Source organism: Protopterus annectens, chromosome 3.part1 (genome assembly GCF_019279795.1).
Source record: "Protopterus annectens isolate FY-2018-M chromosome 3.part1, PAN1.0, whole genome shotgun sequence".
In the NCBI taxonomy this organism is placed as follows: Eukaryota; Metazoa; Chordata; order Ceratodontiformes; family Protopteridae; genus Protopterus; species Protopterus annectens.
In genome coordinates, this window is record NC_056732.1 from 862,184,510 (window position 1) to 862,208,368 (window position 23,859).

Consider the following 23,859-nt stretch of genomic DNA (forward strand, 5'->3'; position numbering starts at 1 on the left):
ACGGATGCATAATCAAGGATCAGCTCTGAGCCCTTTCTTATTTGCACCGGTGATGGACAGGTTGACAGACAAGATCTGACAGGAGTCCCCGTGGACTATGATGTTTGCAGATGACATTGTGATCTGTAGTGAGAGTAGGGAACAGGTGGAGGAGACCCTGGAGAGATGGAGATATGCTCTAGAGAGAAGAGGAATGAAGGGCAGCAGGACTAAGACAGAAATATGTGTGTGAATGAGAGGGAGGATAGAAGAATGGTGAGGATGCAAGGAGTAGAGGTGGCGAAGGTGGATGAGTTTAAATACTTGGGGTCAATAGTTCAGAGTAACAGTGAGTGTGGAAGAGAGGTGAAGAAGAGAGTACAGGCAGGATGGAGTGGGTGGAGAAGAGTGTCATGAGTGATTTGTGACAGATGAGTACCTGTAAGAATGAAAGGGAAGGTCTACAAGAGGGTAGTGAGACCAGCTATGTTATATGGGTTGGAGACAGTGGCATTGACAAAAAGGCAGGAGTTTGAGCTGGATGTGGCAGAGTTAAAGATGTTAAGATTTGCACTGGGTGTGACGAGGGTGGACAGGATAAGGAATAAGTATATTAGAGGGTCAGCCCAGGTTGGAAGGTTTGGAGACAAAGCCAGAGAGGCAAGATTACGTTGGTTTGGACATGTGCTGAGGAGGGATGCTGAGTATATTGGGAAAAAGATGCTAAGGATGAAGCTACCAGGTAACAGGAAAAGAGGAAGGCCTAAGATAAGGTTTATGGATGTGGTGAGAGAGGACATGCAGGTGGTTGGTGTGACAGGCCAAGATGCAGAGGACAGGAAGAAATGGAAACAGATGATCTGTCGTGACCACCCGTAATGGGAACAGCTGAAAGAAGATGATGATGACATATACACATATGGTATTAAAGGCCTTGGCCAGATCAAGGTAGGCTGTATGAACCACCTTGCCTTCATCCACAGCTCTGGTGACTGACTCAAAGAAGTTCACCAAGTTGAGAAGGCATGATTTACCCTTCACAAAAACAGATATTGTTGCCTTAGTACAGCCATTATAGGCCCACATATCCCTTGCAGTAATAACATGTGTAAGGCTTTGACATATTGACATATCTCACAATTGTTGTGACCTGTATACTGTGGCGCATTCTTTTTCTACAACATCATTTATTTTTTCTAGTCAAATGCTCAGATATTCAACATGCACATTCAATGTGACTGTTAGCTTTGTGTGGCCTTATATTGTAATGTATGAGTGGCATGCATCACATTTATTATGTGTACATTTCCAGAGGAAGAGACCACAGCCATTTATTTTATCTCAAAGTAATTGTTTATGACACATGCATATTTATTCATTAATGAATTAATTTATTTACCATCTGTTTACTGTGAAGGTCCGACTGGGACAGAGCCCGTTTTCATTGGAGGCCTGGGGAGAAATGCTCTAGATGCATGTCTTCAGAATATGGGAAGAAACTGGAGCACCGAGAGGAAACCCATGTGAAAGCAGGAAAGGCATGCAGACTCCTCACAGAAAGCACCCCCAGACAAAATTGAATTGTAGAACCTTTTGCTGTGAGGTGACAATGCTAACAGCTGCACCATTGTGCCGCCCTTACTATGATGTAGTAAGTTAGCATAAGTGGGGTGCCACACTTGTGTTAAGACTTCAGTTGCGGCACTTGTGGTTCATCCACATGTCATTAGTCAACAGAATCACACAGCTTGCTTTTCATTTCCTGAAAGGACAACATTGTATAAATGTGTTGACATTACTTTAACATCATTGTATCTAGTTATTCTTATCCATTTTATGTTGGACAGGTTGTGATTGCATGACAGTGAAATGTTTATTCAGGGCATTTTTTGCTGTGAGTGCTCCTCTGGCATGTACTTTGAGTACTGGCTAGCATAGCATACCTACACAGATAGACTATGGTTCAATTCTGGGACAGGGTTTGCACTACATTATGAGAACAGCTACATGTTGTGTACAGCTCCTTTGTCAAGGAAGCAGGATATTGTACTTCTCACTGTTGTATGGACAGTAACATGTGTAGCTCCTTTTCAGCATTTGGACTAAATTGTGTTATGCCTATTATATTTATAATTCCTTTTTTACTGCACAGATTGATCTCAGTTATTTATCACAGCCTCCATTGCTATCTGCACATATAGTCAATACAGAGGTCTCTAGAGAGCCTAGAATCTCAGGCAGGGGTTTGCATTTGGTAACATCTGTCTGTCAGACAACTGTGTCAAGTGGGTTTCACTCAGACAATAGTTATGGCACAGTTAGAGGGCCAACATTTTTAGGCTAATATCCTACAAGGTAGGGCATCCATACCCCTTATGATAGAAGAGTTATGTAAGCCCTTCAAGGGTGTTCCTCATGCCATAACTGATATTTATATTTCTATGGAAGCCATTACTGGCATGCAGCTCTCTGATATCTGTCCTAGCATGTGTTTGAAAATGATATGATGCAATGTTTATTATGTCATTCATTGCTCACAGGCATACCTATTTATGAAAATAGTTATGCTCTGTATTGCATGTGTTCATCTGGACATTTTTTTATTACTGCAATTGTTTTTGTCACAAAATACAGCTTAATGGCAGATGATGGCTTCCATAAACGTGTCTTCTTGTATAGCATGCTGCCACACCATCAGAAACTGTGATTGGCCCTCTGTTATGACACTTTCTTATGTTTTGATGCAGTTGAATTGCTATTATGTTACTGTTTCCTGTAATTCCATGTGAGCATGCTCAGTATAACAATATCTGGGATGTTTGCAAATTACCAGTGGAAGACTTGAAATTATAAAATGTCATCCAATCTGTGTTGTTGTTTGTCACTTATATGTGGTGAATGTTATTGTATTTCCATTAAGCAGTTACACGATTAGACAACACATTATTGTCTATTGCATGTTTATATGCGATAAACCCCTTTTCTATTGGTACCCATAACAGTTATTTACGAAAACATGTCCCTTTCTGATGTGCATGACACAACAGCGGCAATGTTTATTTTTTCTGTGAATATATGCTGAAGTGGAAAATACAGTGGTAGTGTAGGCTAGCAAACATAAATTCCCTGTATATTTACATCTAATGTGCAATAACTGCAGTCTATGCATTCACCTCATAATGTATCATCTGTCCTTGCTGTTATCTCAACTCAGCATTTTACTGACGTCTATCACATTTTAACTCCCCTTTGTTACTACACTGTGACTTTATATATTTATCACATCATTTGTTAGCATGTCCATTTTATTTATGTGTAGAACTCCAATATTGACAATAACTCCATTATTGACATTGATTATCATTACATAAACATTGCAAAATTTACATTTGAATTGTTTCTTCGACACAATTACTTAACAACAAGAGCAGTGCCAGTTCATAGTCAAATGGGACCTCAGACACAGAATTGGTCAGACCCCCCCCCCCCAAGCCATACCAACATCCCATCACTTGACTGTATCTCCTGTTGAAGCCTGTAAATGTGCATGCTAATTTTATTTACATATATATTTATTTGGTATTTGTTTACCGGGAAAGTCAGACTGGATCATGAGGTACCCATTTTCAGTGGAGGCCCGGGGAGAAAAGCTCCAGATACATGTAGTTAACAGAATGAAAAACTAGACAGACATAATAAAGTCATAACATAGAAGCACAAATATGAAAGCAGCACATTAGTTTGACAGAATGAGAACTTAACAAACATAATAAAGTCACAACATTTAAGCACAGAATTTGAAAAACTACACATTAGTTTATCAGACTAAATACTCAACAGACGTAATAAAGTCAGATTGTTAAAGCATAAATTATAGGGAAAGCCTGATAATAGGAATATGCAGCTTTATTTACATCATAGATGGTTATCATAATGATTATTAATACTCTACAGGCCATGAAATATACTAACAGATTATGCTGGTGAAGGCGTAGGATAGTATGAGTAGAGAAGGGTATGGTGTGATAGAGGTTATAGTAGAATTAGATGTGGAAATGGTATGAGTGCAATCTCAGGGGAGAATGTGTAGAGGAAGGTAGGGTAAGTTAGTAGTGGGGATAGAGAGAGTTAAGGTAGAAAAGGGTATAAGAGCACCTCAGCCTGGGCTCAGACTGGAGCAAATCTAAGATTTGTTAAAGTATTCTTTTTTAGAGGTTTTGAAGGAGTGCAAGTTAGTAACAGTTTTGATAGTTAAAGGAAGGGAGTTCCATAGTCTTGCCATAGAGCAGGAGTAAAGGCTTAGACCTGATGTTTTGTTAGGTTTATGAGTTGTGAGGAGATGATTATCTTCAGATCTGAGATGTTTATTTGAGATATAAAATTTGATTACTGGGCTAAGGGCAGGGCAGTGGGTTGTGGATGATTTTGTATACAGTATTAAATTATATGTATTGGAGGTGGAGGGGGAGTTCAAGCCATCTTAGGGAATGTAGGGCTTTACATTGATGAGTTAGAGGGTTTGTGTTTATGGAAACTCTGGCAATTTTGTTACAGCAGCTTTCTAGTTTTTTTTTTTTTTTTTTTTTTTTGTTACGGAGGTCTGTAAGTTAATTAGAATTAGGGCTCCTATAACAATGAAGGCAAGACATAAGTTTTGGCCAGGGTAATTTTTGTAGCTGCTGCGAGGAAATTTTTATTCCTGTACAGTTGCCTAGTTTTTAGTGTTTTTTTGTATACTCTTTTATATGTGTAGGTCAAACTTGAGATTATCATCAGTTGTGACACCTAGTAGTTTGGTATGCTGAACCAATTCATTTTCAGTACTGTTGGCTGAAACAGTCTTGAAGTTTGTTTGTTGGAGCTATGGGGTTTGTGGGTGAAGAGAAGATTTATTTTTGGGGGTGGGTTCAGTAGGAGTTCAGCATTGGAGAGCCAAGCTTCTATGGAAGAGAAAGCTTATCATGTCATGTCTTGTAGGAGAGTTAATGTGTCTGATACACAATTGATAGTGGAGGCATCTGCATATTGGATTAGAGTGCCTTCACAGGAGGATATATGTAAGTTATTGATGAAGACATTAGATAGTAATCGGCTAAGGATGGATCCTTGAGGTACACCTGTGGGAGTGATGCGATATGGGCAGATACAGCCCTGCCATTTTATTTCTTGCTAACTGACAGCTAGGTAGCTAGAAAACCACTAAAGTGAGGAGGGGGATAGACTATCGCTGGAAAGTTCTTTAAGGAGTTTGAGGTGAGATACCATGTCAAATGTCTTTGGCAAATCTAGAAATACTACAGATACTAGTTTGCCAGTGACACAGGCTTTGTTGACAGAGTCCATGAAAGATAATAAGGCCATTAAGGTACTGTGTGCCAGTCTAAAGCCATGCTGAGTGTGGGTAAGTAGGTTGTTGTGTGTATGATGGTGGAGAAGTTGTAGGTGCATACATTTTTCTAGAATCTTAGAGAGGCAAGACAAAATTGCAATAGGATGGAAGTTTGTGATGTCATTGGAGTTGCCCACCTTATGTACAGGGATAATGTGTTATCTTTTCCATAGGTTAGGGACATGTGTTTCAGCTATGGCTCCATTAAGTTGCTAACAGGGAATACTATTGCTTGTGGGGCAAGCTTTACTTATTCTGGTGGGAGGCTGTCTGCTGAGGTTGAGCAAGGTTTCAGTTTTAAAAGTGTTTTTTTATCTGAGATAAAGTACTGGCCTGAAAAGTAAGCTGGGGATGGTTTGGTTTTTGGTTATGAGTGAGGGGTTGGTTGTGTCACGTGTGTGTAATGTGTGGGGTATGTAGAGGTTAGAATTTAGGGTATTAGTAGAAGTAGTGAGTTGGGGTAGATGAGTTGGGTTTGCTTTTAGGTTGGATATGGCCACTATAAAGTATGTGTTGAATACGGTGGCTGTTTGAAGAGGTGGTATATTGGAATATGGATTGGGATTATTTTTATTTCCTGTGTTGAGTAATGAGGTTACAGAGGACCAGAATTTCTTAGGATTGTTTTTGTGGTTATCCTGAATGTAGGAATAGTATGATTTTTTGTCATGCAATATTTGTCTTTTTGTTTGATTGCAGATTTGTCTGGATAACTGAATATTTATGTAATTTTTATTCTTTAGCCATGCAGTCCATGTTTTGTCCCTGTCTTTGATTAGAATTTTACATGATTTGGTGAGCCATGGGAAATGGTTACTTTTTTATTCATTTCTGAGGAGCTTAGGAAGATGCTGTTGAAATGTTCAATTGTATCATTAAGGGGAAGTCTTTTTAGGATAGACCAGTCTATAGCTTTTAAAGATTCATTAAATGCCTCTTTGCTGAATTTTTGTAGGTTGCATATAGTTTTGAACTTGTGTTGCTTTGTGAATTGAGTCCTAGTCCTATGAGTATAGGCTGGTAGGTGGTCACTTTACTACTAGACTGTGCCTGAGCATGTGCATTTAGAAGAGTTTGAGACTAGTATCCAGTTTGGGGTGGAGTGTTGGATGTTATTTTTGCTATATCTGGTAGGAGTATTTATAAGATGAGTAAAGCCACAAAAGTGTATACTGTTTGTTGGGTTGTATGAGGTTAGTGTCTGGCAGTCAGTGTTAACATTCCCCAGGATAATGGTTTCATTGGATATTGTTTCAGATATCCAGGCTAGAATATTTTCTAGAATGAGAATGTTTTGCCCAGGAGGAATGTATAAAACAACTATGCAGATGTTTTTAGTTGAGTTAAGTTTTAAAAATGCTATAAGGATTTTGGCTGTGCAGAATTTTGGCACAGTATTTGAACATGGAGAAACTATGGAGTTGTTAGGGAAAATTAGGGCTATTCCACAACCTTTTTCATATGTTCTCTCTACTCTGATAGCACTGTAACCAGTTGGAAGAATTTCAAAATCTTTTATTTCTGGTTTTAACCAAGTGTTTGTAATAGCAAGGATGTCTGGGCTAGAATGTGTTAACCAGTTATGAAGGAATGTCAGTATATTGCAAATGCTCCTGATATTAAGAGCGAAAACATTTAGTTTTCTTGTCTGTGTAGTGAAATGGGACCTGGGTTGGGGTGAATGTCCCTGCACAGGTTTAAGGCTGTGAAAGAATGTCTAGTTGTTTTAGGAGTTTTAAGTAATATGGGCATTTGTATTAGGTTTAGGTTGCAGTGACCAGCATTGAGGAATTTAGAGATGGAGTAGAAGAAGATCGGTATAGAGATCAGTGTTGGGGTTATTTGGGAGAAGCTTGTGGTGGAGGGATTGACTAGTGATAATGAGGTAATAGCTGAGGTATCCTTTTGTGATAGTGTTGCTGGAGGAATTGTTATGGTAAAAGAAAGAAGAGAAATGAAAGGCATGAATAAGGCAGCTTGATTAGTGTAGAGTGAGATAGCTTAAATGGAAGGAGAGGGGGGATTTCGGTTGCTGTGGGATAGTAGTGTAAAAAAGGGTGTGTGGTTAGAGTAATGTGGGTGAGGTGTGAGAGGGGGATGTTGTGTAGTAGACTGATTTTAGTGTAGTTGGAAGTGGAGGGAGTTTGCAGGAGGTGGAGCTAAAGGAAATATAAGTGGTAGGCTGTCCTAGTATCTTCTCTGAATGTAAGGAATAGAATGGTATAAAGGGCTAGAGTATAATAATCTAGACAAAATAAGAAAAATGAGGGTTTATTTGGGAAAAGAAATGATACAATATGGAATAGATAGTTACCATTATGGAAGGTGTGAATATAAATGGATATAGAGCAAAGCAGTATGGGAGGGAGAAAGAAGTATATGTAAAGAAATACTAAGGTGATCTGGGGAGGACTATATTCTTCTTCATTTTTGCAATGATCACAGAGATTTGTATTTAATTTAAACATATATATTAAAAAAAAACGATCAACTGAAATACTAGCAATTATTTAATGAACGAAAAACAAAACACTGTCACAGTGAAAACAGACAGAATGAGCATTAGTAAACTTCTTTTCCTTTGAAACTCACATTTATTAAAAATGCATTTGGTAATACATTAAACTACAACAGATATACACGAATTCATAATCAAATAGCATACAGTGAAACACTAATCAGAGGATATCTGTAGGGTGCAGGAATTCAAAAGACAAACATGTACATAATTTGCTAATAGCTTGGGACAGCCTACTGGACAGAAGTACCTCTTTTCAGGGGCAGGCCAGGAGCAATAACCTCTGAAATGACTTGGTAAGACTCACACTAGAGAAACAGAAGCTGAGGGAATCAAAGGCTTTACTACAGGAAGCAGCTCATGAATGCCTCTAAGCCTTAACTCATCTGCACTAAATACCAAACTGCTATAGCCTAACAAAGTGGGTTTATACTTGTGTGCCTGTAAATAAATTAAATTAAAAATGCACACATAGTTAATATTTTAAAATTAAACTCTTAGACTTCATGATATGCAGTTTATTCACAGCCAAATATGCAAACTATGACCAGTCAACATAAGATGGAAATCAAGAATCATACTCAAAGAGCATGACTCATGTAAGGAAACCTCTGTTTTCTGCAATTACACCATCATTACACTGGGATGCAGGGTACACACACAAACACAAACATGCATGCAGACACACACACACGCACACACGCACACACGCACACACGCACACGCACACACACGCACACACACGCACACGCACACACGCACACACACGCACACACGCACACACGCACACGCACACGCACACACGCACACACACGCACACACACGCACACACGCACACGCACACACACGCACACACACACACACACGCACACACGCACACACACGCACACACACACGCACACACGCACACATGCACACACACACACACGCACACAAACGCACACACACGCACACGCACACACACGCACACACACACACACACACACACACACACACACACACACACACACACACAACTATCAGTTACAGCCCATTGTATGACTGTGCACATTCCGATGTTTGCTTGTGATAAAATGAACAAATACATAAATAATGACAGAAAAGTTTGTTTCAGCTGCATACTGTAAGAACCATAGAGAACATCTCATTGATCATATCCCATCCCCTCCCAATCTCTTAGCTGAAGGATCAGAGACAAAGACCCAACAATAAGGAACAGATGTTAAATTCTTTTCTTATTTACTTACATATTTGCATTAATAAGCATTTTCTGAAGGACACAAAGTCTGAAACTCACAGGCCTGACATAATTTAATGACTATAATCAACAATAATGCATCAGAAAGACACAAATTTTACGAGGAGCAGACCAAACTAATTCTCAATCTATTTGATCAATAACTCAGGACAAGGCCAAAGATAATTGATGGATAAACATCCTAAAGGGGACAAATTTACATACTTTGCTAGCCAGGTAAACTCACTGGAGAATGTTTATCTGTTCTAGACTGACACATGAGTGCGGTCTGAATGTGCTTACAGTCAGATGGTAAGCAAATGGTGGTGAGATAATTCAAACCCTGCAATTTTGACTAGGAGAAGCAATTTGACCAACTCTGATTCACTTAAAGGCTGACTTTTCAAAACAAACTTCCTCCTGTAGTTAAGTCACCAGGTTTGATTGTTTGTACCTCCATTTCCTACTGTGTCACTCTGATAAAGTCATTTAACCACACACACAAACACACACACACACACACACACACACGCACACACACACACACACACACACACCACCCAATTGTTCCCTCCCAAAATGTAGTAAAAGGCATTACTGTCTTTGTTGCTCTCTTATCTTTCAAAAGGCCAGCACTTTCCAGTTCCTGTGACTGCACTTGTGCAAAGAGTAAACTGAGCTTTCATGCATGCTCAGCTGGGAAATAAACACTCAGCTGGGTTTTTTTTTCAAAGAGAAACTTTTTAGTATTCCAGGGACTGCAGCACACAGAGGGAGAGGTCCACAAACCTTCTTGGAGGGTGTTTGATCCCTGTTTTCCCACTTAGTACCACCACTGCTGGAGTCTAAGCCTTGGCCTTGATATTTATGACCATGGTTTTACATCTAGCAGATATTTTGTAACTTCTTGCATTTCTATAACAGTGTTCCTGATGCCTTGCATAGCAAAATAGCAGTGGATGCAATATATTTGGACTTTGTGAAGACTTTAATTCTGTTCCACCTGTTAATATCCTAGCTTGTCTTTTATTCTTTTCTTAAAGCAAGACAGAAATGGACAAGTTTTATAACAGTCAAAGAAGACTACAAACAGCAAAGCAATCAAAACCAAATAAAGGATGTCTTCAACACCTCAGAATTGTAAACAAAAAGACATTTCAATAATATAAAACAGCAAAGCTTTTGAATATAAAACGTTTTCAATGCTCAAACAAAAGAAGAATGAAGAACAAACACAGTATAAAGTAAACACACCAATAAGAGCACAGTCAAGATAATTATAGTAAGTAGGCACAATCAAATAGTTAAATAATTATTTCATTTTTTAAAATGGGTTTAATGCTCACAGTGTTATTAAGAACTGGATAACTGTCTGCATGTAAATAACGTATCCATTTATATTTTTCCTTCATATATCAGAAAGATTTCGGAAATATGCTTATTTAATATCCATTTAGTTTTACCAACACAAAAACAGGTACTTATTTCACAAGTCATTAATAAACCAAGTTAGATGTTCTACATGTTCGAAAACTGAAATGTAAATATTCTCCCAGTAACAGGATGTTTAAAAGCTTTTTCTCCATTTGTATAACCACAAAAGTGACAGTCATAACAAGGAGCTGTACCTTTAGTTATAATAAAATTAGAAGGAAGTATAACGTTCCAATCTTTATAACATACATACTGCTTCAAGTTCCTACCTTTTTAAGTATAAGACCAGACTATTCTCCTATAATCTCTTTTATTGCAGCTGATGAGCATAAGATAGCCCAATTCTACTTTATTATATCTTTATTTTTACTATGTCTATTTTAATTAATAGAATATCTAACTAACTGAGTGGTCGGACAAGTTGTATAGCTATCAGATTCAGCTTCTTGATCTGGAAAATATGGTTTAGCGGAAGAAGTTCTTTCACTTAAATTTCTACTTTTATTAAGAGTCATTTAGTCAGGATCATAGCGTCTGTTACAAGTTCTCAGTATATCTCATTCAGCTGAGTTTCATAGTCACTTTCTTTGTGTTAAGTCTACTGTCCCTAAGAATTTGACTATGCACAAAACCATTCTGTATATATATATATATATATATATATATATATATATATATATATATATATACGCAAGTATCTAGGTGTCTGTATCTCCTTTCTAAAAATCATTGTACCCATCTTTCCATCTTAAAGACAGACACATATGTTCAGAAAAATAATTTTTGTGTGAGAATAAGTAAATCCATACTGTAGTAATGATGCAGTAGAACTTAGAAATGAAACTAATTAATACAAACTCTGACCATCACCACACCAAATCATAAACATTTCTTCAATAAAAATCTCTATAAAATTTAGTACAATTAAAATATTATTGTTAAAAATGAATTCATTGTCCCATATTGATAAAGAAATATTTGTTAACTCTAATGTGAATATTTCTTCCCATACTGAAAAAAAAGTTCACAAAAACGTTAGTGACAGGAGTACACAGTGCAGCACTTTTAACTTGATAAATGTTATCACTGAACAAAAGCATATTGTTACATAAAACCAAATCCAGCAGAGGATATAGATTCTCTATTTCATTATCTGTTTTATCAGTAAATTGATATAAATACCATCAGACAGCTTGCATACCATATTCTTTAGGAATAACAGTAACAAATCAATGTACATCAAGAACTATTAAAAATTATATGTTTGCATAGTCTGCTCCCATTGATGTAAACGAATAAAGAAATCTTAAGTATCTTTAATAAAACTTTAACAAAAGAGAGCATCAGTTGTAAGACACTTTCTAAATCACCTGAAATAGGTTGCATAATGCAACAAGACCCAGGGACACTATAGGTCTTATTGGAGGATGACAAATATTTTATGAATTTTAGGTAACCCATCAATAATGGGTATAACAGGGTTAGAAACATCCATGAATGTGTAACTGTCTAAAGTAATATAATTGTTAGCTTGTAAATCATAAATTAGTTTTGAGTCTATTTATTACTGCAAAGATAGGTATTAAGTAGGTATTTTAATAATGTGTAAACCACTCAGTACAGTCCTCATAGCTAAATAAGCTTTGAAACTAAACACAGCTATTGTAGATGCTTATAAGATTGATCTTTCTCCTGCAATAAACTGACATCATACAGAGCAGTAACATGAAGGTCATCAGAAGAATTAACATTGTGTCAGGGAAACTTTATGTAAAAATGGATTCTCCTGTACTTCTAAGAAAGTTCTAAGTCTCTCATTTATATGAGATGATGGTTGTAAATCATTATTAATAGAGGTGCACTGTGTGAATGAGAAAAATGAAACAGGACACAAATAAACAAGCTCTGTAACAGCCAAAGAAGACTCCAAACAATAAAATAAACCAAACAAAGGATGTCTTCAAAACCTCAAAACTATAAAAAAAGACATTTTAATAATATAAAATAGCAAAGCTTTTGAGTACACCTCTTTGTCAATGCTCAAATAGAAAGAATGAACTCAGTATAAATAGAGCAAGTACACAAATAAGAACACAGCCAAGATGCTCAAGGTGGTATTAAGGCCTGGATAACTGTCTGCATGGAAATAATTTATCCATTTGTATTCATTATATACATTTCTGAAAGTGACATCACCAGCCCTTTGATTCTTTCTTAAAATAGTTACGACTGTAAAACTAAACTTATGTGAATCATTTTTGTCAGCTATATACTTCACCAAGGCTTTGGTGTTAAAAGTGCTTCATATGTTAGAGAGATGTTCAGAAATATACTCTTCCAAAATCCTATTAGTTTTACCAAAATAAAAACAGGTACATATTTCAAAAGTCACTAAATAAATCAAGTTAGATGTTCTACACATCGCAAAACATCAAAATGTAAATATTCTCCAAGTAAAAGGTCAATAAATATTCTCCCAGCAAAAGGATGTTTAAAAGCTTTTCCTCTATTTATATAACCACAAATCTGACAGTCATACCAAGGAACTTTACCATTAGTTGCAATGAAATTAGACGGACGTATCGGGTTCAAATCATTATAACATAAATACTGTCACAAGTTCCCTTTTTAATATACAAAGCTGGGCTGTTCTCCTATAATCTGTTTTATTGCAGCTGATGAATATACCATAGACCAATTCTGTTTTACTACATCTTGTGTTTTTACTATCCCTAACTACTTGAGTGGTAGGGCAAGTCATATAATTATAATCTTCTTGTTCTGAAACTAGGGCTTAGCTGTAGTTGCTCTTTCACTTAAAACTCTATTTTTATTAAGACTCAATAACTCAGGATTATATTCTGTATATACAAACAGAGTTTGTCTTAATAAGCTGTGTTTCACAGTCACCATCCTTTGTGTTAAGTCTGCTTACTGGCCCTAAGGAAATGATTACACACAATGTTAATATATTTATATATATATATATATATATATATATATATATATATATATATATATATATATATATATATATATATATATATATATATATATATGGGATCACTACAGAATACCGAAATTCCACAATCTCGAAACTCTAAATCCCAAGGACCAGAATCTCGAAATTGTGGAATCTCAAAAGTAGTGAATGGGGATTGCCAATCAGTGCGGAACAGGAACTTTACTGTTCACTCCACCGTAGTGGTATATTTAAATTGCAGGGGGTATGGGGGGGCGCAGCCATGCAGTTTAGAATAGTTTGCTTGATGTTTTATTTATTTATTTAATTTTATTTTTGAGATTCCGCAATCTCGAGATTCTGGTCCTCGGGATTTAGAGTTTCAGGATTGTGGAATTTCAGTATTCCCTACTGATCCTACATATATTTATATATATATATATATATATATATATATATATATATATATATAGATATATATATATATATATACCTAGGCATGCTATTACAATGCAAGTATCTAGATGTCTGTACCTCTTATCGAAAAATCATGCCTATCATTTTATCTTCAAGTAGATACTTATGTTCATAAAATGTTATTCTGTGTGAGCACGCTATTTTACATTACTAAAATATCTTTTTTACAATTTTGAGGTGTTAAAGACATCTTTTTTTGCTTTTGACTATTCTTAAAGCCCTTGGTAACCAGAATGTCAAGATGATTATCAGTACACACACACACACACACACACACACACACACACACACACACACACACACACACACACACACACACACACACACACACACACACACACACACACACACACACACACACACACAGTTTGATTGGAGTTGAGGACTCCTATTTCAATGGCAGAATGGTGCAAAGCATTGCGTCTTAAGAGTTCATCTTGTAGCAATTCATGTTTAGTGCATCTGTATTATCTTCCCCATTTTATCTTATGCAGATGAGTAAATTTGCAGATGATTCTGTAACTGGACTGATTGTGACTGGCCTGCAGAATTAGAAGACACTACATTAATACGTAGATGGAATATGCAGATGGGTGGTTAAAATAATCCTGCATTTAATACAAAGAAAAAACTATGTCATCCATTCTTGACATCTACCATTTTCTCATTCTCCATCAATATTAAAATCTTGCAATCTGTCAAAGTGGTTAAAGATCTTAGTTTTAGCGGATGGGCTGCAAACACCTGTATCAAATATGAATACAATAATTAGGAAATATTACCCGATGTTACAATATTTTTTAACAGTTTCATTGAGGAATGCTGTTTTCATGTTAGCATAATTTATACAATTGGTAAGAACACAAAGTATAGGTCAACATTATGCCTATATGGGTTAATCATATCAGAAAACTGGATAGGGTTAAAGGGTATTTTATGAAAAAAAAATCTGATATGCCAATAGAACGTTATGCTGAAAGGATCAAAAGGCTAAAGTTACTAACTACAAGATATAAGCTTATTAGTGGCAAAAGGGTTGTTGATTCACAAATGTTTTAGAAATAAACTATGACTAATACTGTAGATCTCACCTTCTGAACATCTTACCATAACACAAGGAACTCTAACTTGATCATACAAACAGAAAACGTTTGCAGTAATTGAAGAAAATATATAATTTTTGAGAGTTGGGTTATTTTGTGGTGCTGTCTGTGAGTAATCCACCACTGATTGTTAAATGAGTCATTGCTACAGGAACTTAAAGATCTGAAATGATCACTGAACTGCATGTGAACATAGACTTCTTGATAGCCTACCAAGGTCCTGAAACTGCACTGCTGCATAAAGATATTGCAACACTACAACACAAACATGTGTAAAAGAAGTAATGGAGGAAAACAATACTTCTTGAAAAAAACAATACTGCATTAATGTGATCTTATAGGTTCATAGGTGTTTACTAGGCTAATGACCACAAGGCCCTTTTTAAGCCTAGCCATGCATCCCAAATTTCTGACAAGTTCTGATACCCTTGATAAGTGCAAGCTTGGCCCTGGGAGAGGAACAATTTACAGGTTACCTGTTTGCATCAGAGACCTAGGTGCCAAATCATCGATGAATTTCTGGTTCCCCACCCAACAGTCCAAGTTGCACTTGAATTGGATTAGGGAGGAACTCTGCTTCACATGGATAGGGAGCCTGTTCTATAGACAGGGTAGTCTCTGGGATACATACCTATCTCTCCAGCAGGCCCTGTGTATATCACAGGCAATGCTTAAGTCTTTAGAACTGGTAATTCTGGTACTGTTTGTTTTGTGGATATGCAAGAGGTCCATCAGAGTGGGGTCTGACAATGCCCTGTATGCCAGCCATAGATCTCCTCTCAAAAGCCTGTAGGAGACAGAATACAGGGATAGCACCTTGTGGTGGTCTGCAGAGGACATATTACTTAATCCCTGTATTATTTTAATGAGGAACCTCTGTGGATGTTCCAGTTGTTGGATATGCCTGGTTAGGTACATATGAAAGGGGGCATTGTGCTCAATGATATGTCTGATGAATGGCAAATACATTGGAACAAAGAATTCATTGGACTTAGATGCCATACCTTTGTTTATAAATTTCTAAACATAGAACAATTTCCTCACAACTGTAGACATGTGATGGTCAAAGGCTAGATTACTATCTACATGTGCTCTTAAGTCCCTGACTACTAGGTCAACTCCAAGGGGTCTGTTGTCAATATGATAGTTTCCACAGATGGATAACTTCCCAAAGGATACTATTATGCATTTCTTGGCATTTGGTTTTAGCCCATGGTCCTGACACCAGTTGTTTGTCTGTGGCATCTCCTCCTGGGGAACATTTGTGTCAGTGTGGGGTTCAATGACAACTCCTAATTTGCAATCATCTTCAAATTTAGCTATCCAGAGACCACTGATATTGGCCTTGACTTCTGAGAAGTAAATACCAAAAAGGAGCTGTCCAAGGACTGATCCCTGAAGGACTCCACTTGTGACTGGCCTCTTTGTAGAGGTGGATTCCCCAATTCTGACTTCCTGGGTCCTGTCTATGAGCCAGTTGGCTATCCACCGGGTGACATACATGTTTGTACCTAACCTCTTGAGTTTGTCAACAATGCCTGAGTAGGGGTATTGTGTCAAATGCCTTGGTCATTTCAAGGTAGGCAGTGTGAACAATTTTACCCTCATCTATTGCTTTGGTGACCTTCTCAAAGAAGTCCACCAGGTTGAGTAGGCATGATCTGCCCTTGACAAAACCAAACTGGGTTGTGTCCAGTGTCTGGAGGTTTACTATATCTCTAGTGATCATCTCCATGATAATTCTTTCCATAGCTTTACATATAAGAGTAGTGAGACTTATGGGTCTGTAGTTTTCAGGGTCTGTAGATGGCCCACGTTGTGCAGAGGGATGAATGTTGCCTTTCTCCATTCATGAGGCACAAAGCCTGTTTGGAGGCTACAGTTAAATAGTAATTCCAGAGGCCCTGATAGGTCATCTCTCATGCTATTTAAAAGGCATCCTGGGATATTGTCTGGGCCCATTGATGCAGTGTTCTTGGTCTTAGAGAGAGCATTAAGGACCTGTTCCCTAGTGATAGTAGAGTGGAGTTATATTTCATGATATTTCCTGATGAAAGGTTGAGGGGGAGAGAGGAGTAAAGTTGGAAGCTGAATTTATCAGCCAGGAGGTTTTCTATATCTTCTGGCTCAGTATAAGTGTGTCCATTTCTAATGAGCTCTGCACGCAATTGTGTATTGCCTTTGAGCTTGCGGACATAGGTAAAGAATGCTATGTGGTTGTCCTTTGCCTGGGATGCCACACTTACTTCAAATTTGGCTTTGGTTGACTTCATTTGTCCTCTGAGTTGTATGTTTAGTTTAATTTCAGTGCTTTTATCCTGATGGGTGCTGCACCTCCTAATTTTTGACATGATTTTCTTCCTCCTGTTACACATCAGATTGATTTTGTGATTCCACCAGGGTGACTTGTTTTTTGATTTAGTTCTGTACTTTTTCCTGATGGGTACAGCTACCTCTATGCAGTTATTAACATGCTTGTACAGGGTTTCTGTGAACAGTTCTGCATAGTCAGAAGTGTTCTCAGGGTTTATAGGGGCTTGAAATTTTGCCAGGTTTTCACTTAAATAGCAGGAGGTTAGCCTTAGAATAGTTCCTGAATATTCTTGGTTTAACTGGGGGTCTAGGTTTTATTTTTCCTTCAAATGAGACCATTTTGTGGTCTAACCTTACCAGGGAAGGCAATACAATAGGGGTTGTGCAGCATTCTCCCATATTAGTGAGGAACAGATCCAGTATGATTGCCCCTCCTGGTTGATGTATTGACTACCTGGTCGAGGGAGTTTGTATTTACAAAATCCAGTAATCTCTGTGCATGTACATTTGATGTTGTATAGGATTCCCAGTTAATAGTGGGGCATTTAAAGTCACCCATGAATATGGTATTGGGTTGGATGGTTAGTGTTTCTAATAAGTTTAAATACATGGTATGGATTTCCTGGGTCATAGAGGGGACCTATAGCTTGCAAGGAAATGGTATTGTATTTTACCTATGGTGATTTGAACATGGAGCAGCTCAAGTCCATTGTCCTGTTTGGCCAGCATTGAAGTATATTTATTTTTTATGTAAATAGAGACACCTCCACCTTTAGTCCCTGCCTGTGAAGTAGTGGTCTATATGTGTGAAAGGCATTATAACCCTGCACTGTTGGTATGCTGTTCACGGCTTTATACCACGTCTCGGAGACCGTACAGACATCAGCATTCTCTAGGGTAAAGAGAGCTTCCAGGGAGTGGAGTTTTTTGTTTAGGTTCCTAGTACTGAGCAATAATACCTTTAGATTTTCTTGGTTTTGATTTGCTATGTCGGAAGTGCTTTAAGTTTGCCATTCCCTAAAAAAGGCACTATGGGGGAAAACAATGTTTTAGCTAATATTCAAAAGCCTATAGGGGAGAGTTGCAGACCATTCCTGGCAAAGCAGCGTGGCCTGTTGACCATCTACTTTCATGCTGAGAAATATTGCACCCCCCCCCCTTAGAATGACACCAGAAACTAAGCTAGTTATTAAAATCAATCATCTTTTGTTTGTATTTTGGCATCATCCTTGGAGAAGGTAAAATGATGCTCAATGCTAGGCTCATACTAGCTTGAGGCACATATTCTGAGAGCTCTATGATATCTCGCTTTATCTAGTCTAGGGAGGTGTATCTCAGGTCATTTATTCCCAGATGGACTATGACTGAGTCGTATTGGTAATTGTGATTCAGTGACCTGAGTGTATGTGTAATGTGGCTGATCCACACACTTCAGAATTAAAAAATACTTTATACCAGGATATTATCATTAACTGCTAATCTCTAAGAAAGTTAAATTCAACGTTTTTGAGTAAAGTGTCCAAATCACACCCACCCTTTAGAACTATCATCAAAATATGAAATTCATACATTCTAAAATCAGAAATTAATATACTGTGCTTACAAAATGTCATGCTTGTCTTCTTAATAAACCTTAAAAAGTTTGATTATTCTATTGTTCAGTGCCCTTCCATTTTCCGGTGTAGAACTGCTGGTAAACTATATACTGATTATGATGTAAATTAATTACAGTAATCAAACTTTGTGATTTGCAGACTTTACAGTATTCCTATTTTTCTGTTGTATATTACAGTTTTGTATTGTTTATTACTGTGCATTGCTTTTCACACACATATGTAGAAATACACAAACACACACACACACACACACACACACATGTGCGTACACACACACGTGCGTACACACACACACGTGCGTACACACACACACACACACACACACACACACACACTGTCTCGCACATACACACATATATGCACACACCTGTTTCAATCACTTATTCATTTCCATTTGTCACTAATATCACCTTGAATGACATCACTCTTTTGCCTTCAATAAGCACTATTAACAAAATGCCCATTAAAAAGTTTATTCAATAAAATATGGAAACTGTATGCCTCAAGGTTATTTGGTATATTTGCTGGCAAGAACAGCATTATTACCCATGTCTAAACTATGTGTATGTATGTATGCAAGGTTGGTGATGATGGACATAACATTATTTAAATGCACAGGTGGATACATACATCTGACTGCTCTGATGTTCCATGTCTCCTTTTAAACATGGCAGGTTAAATATGTCATTGTGGTTTCCATTATTCACAGCTAATATGCACATTATTTGACTGACAGCTCTATTTTTGTGGGTGGTTGTAGGCACCTCTATGTAAGAATCAACCAGTCAGATGTATGAATTGTAATGCATCAATACACACACTTAAGATATTTGGAAATTTCATGTTCATGAGCATCTCACAAATTAGCAAATTATCTTTCACTGCAGACATCAATGCAGGCTCCCAAAACTTATTTTCTTTATTTCCTGCATATGCACAATTTTACATTCCCTAGTAACATTAGAATGATGCAGCTCTTAAGTCTCATTTCTTCATTTTCTTGAATAATCCAATATTACCTTAAGCAGTTTCTCAGACACACACCTGGGCCAGCTGAAGGTGATTTACCAGCAAGCCATCTGAGATATTTGTGAAGTCCCAGCAGGATTTCTCTCCTACATCCTTTAGAAAGATGTGGCAATCCATCTTGAAACACTAGGCAGTAACTAATTATCACACCTGCACTTACAAAGCATGCTCTGGAATAAACTACATCCTGCACTTTCATTGTTTATCACATATTTAACTGTATCATCCCCAAATCAAAGTGAAGAAATATATATAGTTATTTCAAAGATGTACACATTATTTTATCTGTTACCCAGATAAACACACTAAGCAGAACTTCATAATTTCACAAGTGACTCCAAAATGCTGTCTGCTGAAGTAACTTGCCAAGATTCACTCAGCAGTCAAATAGAAGCAGAAGAATCCAGATAAAGACCATAAGACAACGCTCATTAGCAGCTTAAAGATTTCATCATTCACCATAAAGTTGTACAGAAATAAATTTTACATTTTCTGGGCTGGCAACTTGTAGCTTTGATTCTTCCTTTCTTTTGAATAAAGTTTAATCTGCTTTAAATTATTTGAGATAATTCTGCTTAACAGCAGATGACTATAGATCTTCATGGTGGATATGTGTTACAAAAATATCTGTCTACCAAAACTGTCACTTATTTTTACAATGATATGTCACTTGTATTCATTCCTATCAGGCTTTCAGTGTGTCATTTGTTTGGCACTGACCTGTCACTCACATTCATTACTCACAAGGCTTGCTTAATGTAAATGTGTTACCAGTACAGAATTACTTTTGTAAGATACTTACTTGGATGATATCTTGACAGGTGTTGTTTTTCAGCATTCTTTCTCAAACAATATCTGAAGAACAACTTTGTTGTGTGCCTGCAGTTTATCTCCGTCACATACAAAGGTAATTGTTGGGTTTATTGGTAAATTAATAGTTATCACAAGTCTTCACTGGCAGGATTCATAAAGCTTACCATAAAGTGTACACTATGTGTACACAGTTTAACTTTTCTAAGTGAATAGACAGCACAGGCATTGTAGTCGGGCTGTTCTTGAATTCAGAAAGTGTTGTGGTAACTGTTATGAATCTGGCCTCACATTTATTAAACACAATAACTAAATTTAATAAGTAGACAATTACATAAAATGTACTTTGAGAGATTTTTTTTCAAACCTCTGATGAACTAGATGTAAGGTAAGCTATATAGGGAATCTAGACAGTGCAAATCTACAAATTTGTGCAGACTACTTTTAAAAATATATCACAAAACATTTTTTTAAGTAGTTAAACTACATTTAGCCCTTGCACAGCAGGCATAACATAATTTGTCTAGGTGTCATGGACTGCTGAGGTATCTAATTATCTTTGTTCCATATATCATGACACCAGTTTTGTTGCTTTAACCTTTACATTTTTGAGCCATATCTTTGATCTTTTAAAAAATAAAATAAAATGAATTATGCACCACTTCATGGAATGATGACAGAGATTACAGAATTGTGACATAGCATATATAATGGGTGGAATAGCTATACTCTTACACGCACATATCATGAAGAACAATGTATATGTTTATCATAATAGCACATCAAGAAACAGACCAGTTTGTTGGTTGAAAATAGTATCCACACTGATGCTATCAAACTCTATAAGGAACAAGTATTGAAAAGTAAAACAAAAAGCGCACTACACTCTCTTCATATAGATAAAGATTTGCTTGATGACATCTGCTTCTTGTTTGTTACTGACTGGATTTAGCAAGTTATTGTTTTCCTACAGTTTAACTTGAGCTATGTTGTAGCTGTACAAATTACTGCTAAGTTGTCCTGTGTTAATAAACCTGCCATCATTTCATGATCTATGATCTATGGGATCACAGTGCTCTCTGTTTCTGTCTGTGTTTTCTCTCCTTTTTAGCGCAGAAACATAATTGCACATACCTTTCTTCATCCTCAGTGTGATATGTTCATAAGAAAAGGCCACCAACATAAAATATAACTGTTTAGCATATTGTATTAAATATTGTGCCTCACTGATGCATTTAATGGCAATCAGGTACAGAACAGGAATACCTGCCAGAAGAGATGTCAGTCACACTTGTACCTAAGGTTTCTAGCCTCTTTGTGGTGGATAACTTCAACTGCTAAGCAGCGATTTTATTTGTGAAGATTCATTTGCTTCAACTGACTTTTGGTGCAGTTTCTAGATGGGTTCCTTGCTGCAGAGACTATGAAGGGCCATACCTTTTGTAGTGTTTACATTCATTTTATTAATCATTAGCCCTTTTCAAAGTGTCAGGCAGATGATATTACAGTACCCCTTCAATGAGAACATCAGATTAAACATTACTACCAGAGGACATGTGCATAGGATTATATTACTGAGACAATGTTACTGTGCAGATAGTGTATGATAAGACATGTCACAAAGACTTATTATTTCTTGCATTGTTCCTCTGTCATAAAATAAAATAGTTATCAATCTGAAGTTTGCTTTGATAATGTTAATTAAAGTAACGATAACATAAAAAACAAAGTGCTTGCTATACCATTAGAGTTTCTTGTCAGAAGTAAGACGGCACTGCATAATTTTGTTTTGAAGTAATCCTGGCACAAAGCAGTCATGAACTATATGAAAAAGTATCATGTAATAGTAGCTATCTGAAAGAGTATTCATTTTCTTACCCACCCATTATTTCTGACTAATTACCCTTACTGCTTAACATCTATTCACTCTAGTTGTTTGAAAATTTCACTCGGGGTGTGTGTGTGTGTGTGTGTGTGTGTGTGTGTGTGTGTGTGTGTGTGTGTGTGTGTGTGTGTGTGTGTGTCTGCATGTATCAAGGAATACCCAAGATTAAAAATATTAGGCAAGAATAGGATACATAACCCTGCATAGTAATTCTGTGACCAACTGTGTACCACTTGTGCACACAAATTTTCTAGAACTCTCTATATCCAGATGCTGTATGCCCAATTTGTTCAGTAAAACAAAATATCTTACTTTCTACTAATAATGCCATCTTCTGAACATCCTAATATGCCTACCTATTTTTAAAGAGATTTGTCATTTTGTAATTAGGGTGGCCACGGTGGTGCAGCAGTTAGCGTTGCCGCCTCAAAGCAAGAGGTTCTCCAGTTTGATTCCCGGCTGGGGTGCCTTCTGTGTGGAGTCTGCATGTCCTCCCTGTGGTCACGTGGGTTTCCTCCGGGTGCTCTGGTTTCCTCCCACATCCCAAAGACATGCTGTAGGTGGATTGGACACTCTAAACTGGCCAAAGGTGTGAGTGTGTGCATGTGTGTGCCTTCTGTGGCTGGCAACTCGACACCATAAAACTCCACTGACAGGTGATCTGGTGTGGTGACCCCTAACCAGGAAAAAGAAGAAGAAGTCATTTCGTAATTACTTTTATCCATCAGCTATGAATGTTCTCTGTCCCCTTTCCATTTTGTTATTATTTTTCTTTATGTCATTTTCTGTCTTGTAGATATTGTATCCATCCATGCATTACTGTTGAATCACATCTTGCTATTATAGTGACCCTATGAACAGCCATTGCCATCCACATAGTTTACTAGTAAACAAGGAATGGAAGTAGGTTGTCAGGCCTATCCTTCATATCGAACACACAAACTCACCACTTTTACATATATGGAGAAATCTGGAGTCACCAATCCACTAATTGCATAGGTTTGGAAGATAGATTGAAGTTTGAATACCTGCAAAAACCCATGTAAACACAGGGAGGACATTCCTTGTCTACAAAGAATACACCCCAAACCAGAACCAAACCATAGA